This window comes from Ostrinia furnacalis, unplaced genomic scaffold (assembly GCF_004193835.3).
Source record: "Ostrinia furnacalis isolate ACB-3 unplaced genomic scaffold, ASM419383v2 OfSCF3745, whole genome shotgun sequence".
In the NCBI taxonomy this organism is placed as follows: Eukaryota; Metazoa; Arthropoda; class Insecta; order Lepidoptera; family Crambidae; genus Ostrinia; species Ostrinia furnacalis.
In genome coordinates, this window is record NW_021133984.1 from 141,543 (window position 1) to 151,929 (window position 10,387).

Sequence of the window (10,387 nt, forward strand, 5' to 3'; positions counted from 1 at the left end):
CAAACGCAAATACAAAAAATGAAAATCCTACGTTAAATCTACTAGTGAAAATGTTAATTGTAAGGAAATAGATATAACTTTATGGAAGAATAACCAACAGCTAATTGAACATTCTGAGCAACCACTTGAACTGATATCAAAGAAGAAAAAAAAAATACATATAAAATTCAAATATTTGCGTCATCTATGTTTTGAAGTAGATGATTCTGTCTCTACCGATTCTGACTCATCAACATCAGCTGAAGAAATATTTGATAATATATTAATAAGGCCAAACGCAATTTATTTTGAAATTATTTTGAAATTTTGAAGACTGTACTACTAGAATTTAAGTTTAATGTTTTGTTTTGTTTATTTAAGCCTATTTAGTCATTTTAAAATTGATTATTTTGTTTTAAGATACTGGGCAATTACTGTGCTTTGATGTGGGCAATTAGTGTAAGTAATGGGCAATGACTGTACTTTTTGGAGGATTTTAAATTTATTTAAATATTTTCTAAGTTACGTAAGTTTTAACTAAAAACTGTTAATATTCTGTTTAACAGTTTATTGAGTTATAAGAAAACAGTCATAAATGGTCGATAATTAAAATACTTTCTTTAATTTTTCATCTCAATGTGTTTGAAATCTTTAAGTGGGCAATAGCTATACGGTTTACCCTATTTAAACTTAGGTTTCAAACCGAAAAATTAAGTGTTAAATTTACATTTTACGTGGACTTTTTAGTGACCTGTGGCTCAGTACATTCAACGTCTGTTATCTTAGATCTATGTAAGTATTCGTCTTATTTTGACCTAGATTAGACTTAAAAGTAGTTTACATTTTTATGCTACAGCTACTTTAATCAACATGACTGTAATAAGTATCATCAGAAACATTTATTATACATTTCAGGACAGGCAATGCCTAGTGTGGAGGTCTGTCTTTTAGTTATTGTATTGTTTGATTCTGGCAATAAATATTTTCATTTTCATTTTTTTTTTCATTTTCATTTATAGGTATAAAATAACAGAGTTTTGTTGTCTGACCGTATATTTCTTTCTTTTGTTTGCAAGATTATCAAAAATAATTTCCATAAAATAAATTACACACACAACACCGAAAGCCCTAGCTATCACTGAAACAATACGTAACGTCTATCTCCACAAATTCACAACGGAGTGATCCGAATATTATTCTGGCGTCTTATCGCTCTGTCCATCTTCCCATTCATCCCTTTTTTGCGGCGGGTTACTGCGTACGGCCGGGATGGCTGGCATTATGGGATATTAAATTAAATCGTTGGAGATAGTTTCATCCTCCAGTGGGGATGCAATTATCCGGCGGGCGCAGTGTTGCAAGAAAGACTATCGATGTAATAACAGAAAATCACGGTGCGAGCAATAACAATAGATGTTGCGGTGAAACAGACAAGGAGCGAGCTGTAGATGCCAGATATTCTTAACGTTATGATAAAATGAAGGAAGTCTCATATTATTGCTACTTTAAGACCTTAATAACATACTAAAAATTACAAAAAAAACTATCTATTTTTTTATTTGCTTTTTATTTTAGACTAGCTGACCCGGCGAACTTTGTTCCGCCTTAATAGCAATAAAAAGTATCCTATGTCCTTCTCCTGGCTCTAAACTACCTCCCTGACAATTTTCAGCTAAATCGGTTCAGCCGTTCTTGAGTTATAAGTGGTGTAACTAACACGACTTTCTTTTATACAGTGTGAGTCACGTTAAAGTGTACATATGAAAATAGATGAAACTAGACCTACTTTTATCGTCAAAAAAGAGGTCAAAAAATATTTAGGATTTTTTTTAAATTTTTTATCGATTTTTTTTTCTTCCAATTACCTATTGTAAAGAAAACGTAATAACTTTTAAACTAAGCGGTATATCCTGATAAAATAAAAATAGTAATAATGCTGAATAATAGGCGATACTAAAAAAATAGATAAAATACACAAAAAAGGCCAACAAATAATAAAAAATGATACTTTTTGAAAAAAATCTGCTTGAAAATTCGTTTTTTTTGGTTATTTGATAAATTTCTCCAAAAAATGCCCCTATAACCGGTGGTTTTTATTACTTTGTATTATTCTCTATCGTATTACCTTCGTAAAACCAAAAATCGCATGTCCCTATCCCTATCACAACGTTTGCAATGATTGTTTGAACTAAGCCTCTCCGGGCGCGCCATTCAACGCTTCGTTAACAACGAAAATGAAAATGGATCTAGATTTGTAATTTTGATAAAGACAAGTTAGATTTCAAATAAAAATAAAAGATTTCGAAGTAAAATAAGCATTTTAGTTAAAATTAAAATTGTCTCTACCTGTAGCGGAGAATAATGTTGTGGCAGGCCTTTGTTCAAACGATCATAGCAAATGTTGTGATAGGGATAGAGACATGCGATTTTAGGTTTTACAAAGATAATACGATAGAGAATATTACAAAATAATAAAAACCACCTGTTATAGGGGCATTTTTTTGAGAAATTTATCAAATAACCAAAAAAATACGAATTTTTAAGCAGATTTTTTTCAAAAAGTCTCATTTTTTATTATTTGTTAGCATTTTCTGGGTATTTTATGTATTTTTTCAGTATTGCCTGTTATTTGGCACTATTACTGTTTTTATTTTATCAGGATATACCGCTTAGTTTAAAAGTTATTACGTTTTCTTTACAATAAGTAATTGGAAGAAAAAAAATTCTATAAAAAATTTAAAAAAAATCTCAAAAAATTTTTGACCTCTTTTTTGTCGATAAAAATAGGTCTAGTTTTATCTATTTTCATATGTACACTTTAACGTGACTCACACTGTATATGTATATAGATTTTTCTAATTGCTCATCTGTTTTGAGCCTGAATAATACTAATACTAAGGACTCGACTACGAGATGAACCCGAAATTCAAGCTGTCATTTTGTCATTTCGACACCATTTCTGGTTATGAGTGTTTAGTTGTGCTGTTTCCCATCAATTTATTTCGGTGGTGTGCAGAGGGCGTCCGCCGTCACGCGCCCGACGGCAGATTAATGGCGCGGAGGCGCGCCCCGGCGGCGTGCGGCGTGCGTGCCGGACACGTATCAAGGAATACAGAAATATGCTTCAAGTGGCGGTTGGGACACAGTGCAGTGGAGGAGTAAGGTGTGGTTGTTACATCACCACAAGAGCTTATTTAGTGCAGAAGGTGTGTAGAAGGAAGCGATACTAAATATAAAAAATATACCTGCCGCGCCGCAACTAATGAAATACTGAAAGTAGCCCGCTTTAAATTATTAAAAAGCCCAGAGAAAAATAACTGTTTTTGCTTTGCGCAGACTCTATTAATCTAAACGATTCCATTTCCAATTAGTCATCGCCAGGGACAATACCTACAGTTTAATGTTAATCAGCTTATGTACTTACTGCAAGATTGCTAAAGTTTATTGATTCGAACTTTATTTTGTCATTCAAATTAGTTCATTTATTTGTTATTTATTTTCGTGCAATCAAAAATAACATACTATCTTGTTCCTACACTATGATAACATCTTCGAGCACGGACGTCTCTGCAAGAAACGATCCCCATGAATAGTTCCATTAATTCGCTTCCAGAAAGTAATTAGGGACTCGGCCCGGGAGACGGGACTCACTGAACGCTTCCCGTAATCTCCTGTGAAATTGGAAATAGTTTTTTTAGAAACGAACACGGGAGAGATTCGGGCAACTGATAGTGCAGACATTTGAGACTTGAATACAATGTGTAGCCTCAGATTTAACGGAACAACGGGGCGGAAAGGGTAGAAATAGAGTATTAGTAAACACAATGTGTATTATTTTTGCTGTTGTAGAGAGAGAGGGTATTTTTTTGAGGTTGATAAAGGTGTAAGAGGTAGGTAATAAACTATTTAAGGCTGAGTTGCACCACCTAACTTTGACGGTAACTATGACGACAATACATGTCTTTTGTATGGAGTTTGACAGTTTTTTGATGTTTGTTAAAGTCAAAGTAAGATGGTGCAACCGAGCCTAAAGGTTTTCAATGCCAAATATTGTATACTTAGTAGTGTGTTTAAATGATATTTATCCGGCGAAAAGCCCAATTAATCAATCACAAATCCTCGACTGTAAATCGTAAAATGCGTAGGTGGGTATTACTACAGCTTATTTCCATAATTTTTTGGTCAGTGAGTAATTTTATTCCGCTGTTAGTCGGGCTGCTGTAATCTTAAGAAAAGGAAACATTTCATGCCAAACAAACTATTGATGAAATTTTATGTTGTCTTTAAAATGGTCCCCTTTGTCGCGCTAACGAAGCCGAGGAGGACGCGATTGTGCCGGTGTTAATGAGCTGTGAGAGAAAAACTTCTCACTTTTAACGAGCACAAAACTTCAACCAGTGACTTTGCTCATTATTTTCTTAAAGGCGTCAAAAGGCAAATTCGATTGTTATGTTCATTGTAATAGATTAAAAAATGCTAAGTGGAACTGCATGTTTTAACCTGTCCTGTTTTATATTAAGAGAAATTTAAATAAATATCTTAACTTCATAAAAACCGACACCGTGGTTCTCAGGTTGGTCGATTCCGTTTGTCACAGCAGCGTACCAAATTATTAGTGAATGTGGTGAATGATATTTCGGGAAAAGTTTTTTTGGGCTGTATTTCCAACTGTCATTGTGTAAATAATTGCTTAGGGGCGCCATCACGAACAAAATTAATGATAGAGCACACGTAGAACGTTCTGCCTCGTCAGCGCAGGCCCTTAGGAACAATCCCGATTAATATTTGACAAGATCGCTACTTATTTACTGAGGCGAGGGACATAATGCAAATGGTGACAGAAGATTCTAACATTAAGTCTTATGTTTTCAACTTTGAATACATTTTAGTTTGACGAAAATATAAGTATTAACTTTTTTACTATGTCTTTTTATTAACGTCATCAAGACCTAAGGTTAGTATATGAATTTACTTGTATATTTATTTTTGTTCAATCTAGCTTGAATAATGTAATATTTGAACCATAATCCAAAAGGGGGACCGTTATTATTATGCGATTTGACCAATTTGATACAGTTGACTAAACAGATATAATACCTACATAGTTAAAGCGATCAGTAAAATACTGAGCCCACTGTCCGACCACCCCACTGCACTCTCTAGGGGTTGCTCCCTAAATCCTTTCTTTCATAAAAAAATCGCCGCCGGTTCTGAACTTTTCAATTATGTTTCGGACTATTTGAAATTCAAAGCGAAGGATTTGAAGGGGATTATTTAAATTTATTCATCTGTAATGCTCAAGAAACTAAATCCGGATACTGGCGAAATGTATTTCACCACAGCGGAGGGAGACGTGGCAGGACCCTCTCTAGGTCTAGTCTACANAATCTACATTGTTGCTACATAAAAGAGTTCCCAGCATCTTGCCGCTTACATTAAACATTTAAATAAAACATTCTCACAAGAATCATCTGGCCCCACACTTAAAGCAATACCACAATTAAGCAGATAACATGCATAACTTATGCTTTAAATGGATATTTTCAGTTCTTAAGTGAGGCAATAAAAGAATATATTCATGTAAAGCACATAATTTAGCCATTAATTAAGTGTGAATGCACGCGTGTGTCATACGTATTAATAGTGTAAACATTTGTTAATGTGGGATTCGAACCCTGGGAAGTTTTGGATTTGTAATCTGGAACACGGAACAAAAATGGAGCAAAATGGAAATGAACTACATAGAAGTTGCTCATAGCACAGAAGAACTATTACCCGTAGTAATAATACCTGTATTTTATGGGTTCACTATTATTCAAAATCAAAATCAAAATCAAAATTATCTTTATTTGTTTAGACTAATTAAATTAGTTCTTGCAAATCGTCAAATGCTCTTAAGGAGCCTATACATGTCTCATTCTTTTTTTGCCCTACCAGCGCTTCGAGACAAACATTTGGCAAGTGCTGAGAAGAAGCGCCGCAACAAACTCAGTCACCACTGTCTGCCGGTTTAAAAATAAAAAAGTAGGAAGTTACATACATTCAGAAGCAAGTTACTTACCACGCGCTCCCGTTGATAGAAGGTGGCCTTTAAGACGCCCATCTAGCACGAGACCGCGTGGCAGTTTTGAATAAATTTCTTTAGTGCCGTGCTAATTTCTAGGTTAATTGTTGCGTTTTGATACATATATTTTATGTCAGGTATATCTTTCCTTGACCAGTCCCCGAAGGCAGCGCCTGTTCACAGACATGACGTGTGAACCAGCCATCGCTTCACTCGACCATATTGTAGGGAATGTAACGACCCGCCTCACACGCCACTACCCCAGAGACATTTTAGTGAGCATGACAAGTCTAAGATATCCTTCTGGCTAAGTGCCAGATATAAAACTATTTAGGAGACAAGGCAAGAAAACTCTAGAGAGAAAAGCAAGGCACCATAACAAAACCGTGTGGTAGTTTTAAATAAATTGTATATACTTATATTTAATGCCGTGCCACTGTCAAGTTGATTGTTAATTGTTATGTTAAAAAATTTAAGGTAGGTATATCTTGTCTTGACCAGTCCCCGAAGGCAGCGCCTGTTCACAGACATGACGTGTGAACCAGCCATCGCTTCACTCGACCATATTNTTGGTCGGGCTAAAAGAGTGACCATAGAGTTAGAAGTAGAGTAGTGACGTGTGCATATAAGAGCTCTTAAACATAATAAACACGAAAACTTCGTATCTTAGAAACTCACGGTGCAATCCTTCGTCAAAGTTGCAACCATTTTTCGATAATTAAAGATGACAGACGACATTAAGGTTGATTATTTTATATTCGACGTCGACAACACATCATGATACAATGCTGAGTCGAGGCACGAGGCGATATCACATTGGATTTATGTGTAAGACCGTTATGAAGAAAACACTTTTTTGACTCTTCTGATCATCAAATCTCAGAAACGCTGACTCTTAGGAGAAAGTGTATAGACAATTTTCATAGATAATAGTATGATCTTAAACCTTGTCATACATATTTTTGTGATAAAACTTACCGTTTAGCTGAAAATCTCAAAAACCCGTATTTTTTAAGTTTGACCTTGAATTTTTTTTTAGCACATGTCGGATCGATGGGGACTTTTCACAGTTAATTTATAATGGTGCTCCGAACATGCGTACCAATTTTCAGCTGTATGCGAATTAATGCAGGGTTCATGTCTAAATTGACTGGACTAAAAGGCACATAATTTAGCCATTAATTAAGTGCGAATGCACGCGTGTGTCATACGAAGTGTAAACATTTGTTAATGTGGGATTCGAACCCTGGGAAGTTTTGGATTTGTAATCTGGAACACGGAACAAAAATGGAGCAAAATGGAAATGAACTACATAGAAGTTGCTCATAGCACAGAATAACTATTACCCGTAGTAATAATACCTGTATTTTATGGGTTCACTAATTAATGGACAGAAAGTAGTAGGTATTTATTTTTATTACAATATCGAAGTACCTAATTAATTTTTCATGATTATGTTCTCTTTTTTTCCATAGTTTGTGTTTTGTTTTAGATGTTTTCTTTATTTTAGACCCTACTGCATACACCTGCATATTATTATGGCTCTACTTTAAAGCGGTTTTGAAATACCCGTTTTTCTCTGAGATAGTAGCGATATAAATATATTTGAGTTATTTTAAATTCTCGTCGTTACTTATGAAGATACTTTAGTAAGCTTAGTCAAATTAGATTTCTTCTGAATTCTTTGAGATGTTACTTTTAAACTATGTGTAGGTATGAGTGTAGGTTTAAAGTAGACTCTCATCGTAATAAAATTAATTCTATCTCTTTGAGGACCGAGCTTAGTTATAAATAACTTTACATTAAGTAGGTGCAAAGGCTTTTCATAGTATTTTTTATTATAAATTGAATTTGACATCGATTTATCTCTCCTTCCTTTGAATCCCTGATCGTTGAGTTTATATTATCAAGTACTGATTGATCTCAGTCGAACACAAACATGTTTTTAGTAGTTTTTCCAGTTTTTTCCCAAACGAGGCTACTTTGAATGCTCTTTGAGCGGAACCAGCAATAGGCTCGTAATCCCTTTCAGCACGATACGGAATCCCATACAAGTCCCATCCACACAAATAGCCCTGCCCCATTGATAGCGGCGTTACACACGCTCCACTAATGGCGCCTATTCACTCCCTTTGCCATACGCCAAGGAAAAGAGCCAGAACAGTAATTACCTACATCTTATTTATTTCATATTATAATTAAAAACTTGCTAACAAAAAATATCGTCACAAAATATTGAATTTATTCTAAAAATCTAAGGTCCACCGCTGTGTGACACGGAATTGTGGAAAAACACCGTAGGGCGGACGGTCCGCGCAACGTAGTGGTGTTCCAAGTTTTTCCACAACGGGTTTCCGCACACGGATTCCGCTTCACACAGTGCAGTAGTGGATATAAGGCTCTAAACCACGAAAGCGCGATAAAAGTAGTTGTAGTAGTACGAATGAGTGTTCACAGTTGGACCATAACAGAATACTAATTCTGTTATGGTCCAACTGTGAACACTCATTCGTACTCAAATATCATAGCCATAGAGATAATGGTGTTACTGTTCTATCCAGGCTGTGTATCTGTCCTTCTAGTTAGGAGCCGGCTCACGTACCGCCTGCTGCACTCCGTCCGCGTCCCGTCCGGCACAACCGAATTACCGGACTTTCCAATATGATTATCATATTGGGATGTTATTGGACGCCTCACGCCGAGGGCTGCGAGAATACCGTTTGGCGCTTGAATAGAAATTTAATATCGAAGAACATGTCGAACTAAAGAATCACGATCTGCACTTACAGGGCAGATATGGAAGTGACTGCATCTCACTTAACACCAGGTGCGATTGCGGTCAAATACCTGCCTTGTTATGCATAAAAAAAGATTAAACTAAAATTATTAAAAATCGAGAATCAGGTTTCGAGAAGAGAGACTGTCTATAAACTTGGCTATTTGTAAATAAATCACCTTTTAAGTTCATTAATATTTTTGCCACATTCTATCAAACGTTGATACTGCAGTAACGGAACAAGATTATGTATTAAAATAGGTACTGTATTTATATCTCGTCAGTTACTTTAAGGAGTATCTTCGTCGTCTTGAGTTTTAACCCTAACTTAAAGCCGTCCCTTTATCTCAAGCTCATTAAGCAATAGACGCTATCCAAGTAACACCAACTAAATAATGGGTCCTCTTAAATATACGATTTTACCTATGCGCTGAACTTACTAAGAACCAAGAACCTCGTAGATTAATCTGACTAAATGTGAAGGAAAGAATCTTTAAATATCCGCCAGTTATAGAATTTCAGCTTTGCGTAGAGCTGCTGGATTCCAAGCACTTAATCGGATACTACCTGGAATGATATCAGCTTCTCATTTTGCCACAGTAAAAAAAACGTGCAGTGTGCTCACTTCATTTACATTCACGTGTATTTCTGTGAATAAATGAATTTGAATTTGAATTTGAATTTGAATTCAAAATGTGTCAACAATGCGATAATTAAAATGTTGTTCTCGCGGTGTCTGTCTGTGTTATTTTAACTTCATTCGAAGACTTCATTTCTGAAATTCTCGTAAAATTTTGTATAATGTCAGTTAGATGGACAATAACACGAATAATACATGAATGATTGATTGAAGATGAAATGATTAGGAAAGCCGACCCCACGTAACAGGATAATGCGAAGCAGAAGAAGAAGATGGACAATCAACATTTGCATAAGCATGACCTTATTCATGTTTGAGTCTTTTCAGTATTTTTTATCTAGGTAATTGAGCTCTACTCGTATTAAAAATATTGACTCTACATAATACACATAGAAATAACATACACAGCTTAGGATTAAGCTTACTGCCAAGCTTTCATTTGTGTCCTGGTGGTCCAGCGCTATATTCCGGGAACGCGACCAGAGTTATTGTTGTTCGATATTGCCAATTAACTGCTTCATAGAACCACGGTGTTGGATGTCGAAATTAATCAACATTGATTTGGTTATTACGTAGGCGGTACTGTATTAATTTGTCTGATAATTTGAGTAAATTAAATGGTTTCCTATTTCTAGAACAAGTGGCAAATGGATTGTTTATAAAAGCGGTAGTTAGTGTTCTATAAAAGCGCATTACTTCATTAGCTTGGCCTAGTTATTATGAAGAGTTCACTGCTACTACTACTACTGGGAATCATCTTATGTACTGTGAATAAAGAAGAATGTGAGAAGGTTACCATTGTTTCATTTATAAATGGCCATCCATTAGTCTATCTATCATCTTCATAAGTTTTGCATGCTCTTTACGGGACATCCTGTATTTTGAGTATGACACTTTCACAGTGTGCACATAATTATTATAAATCCTC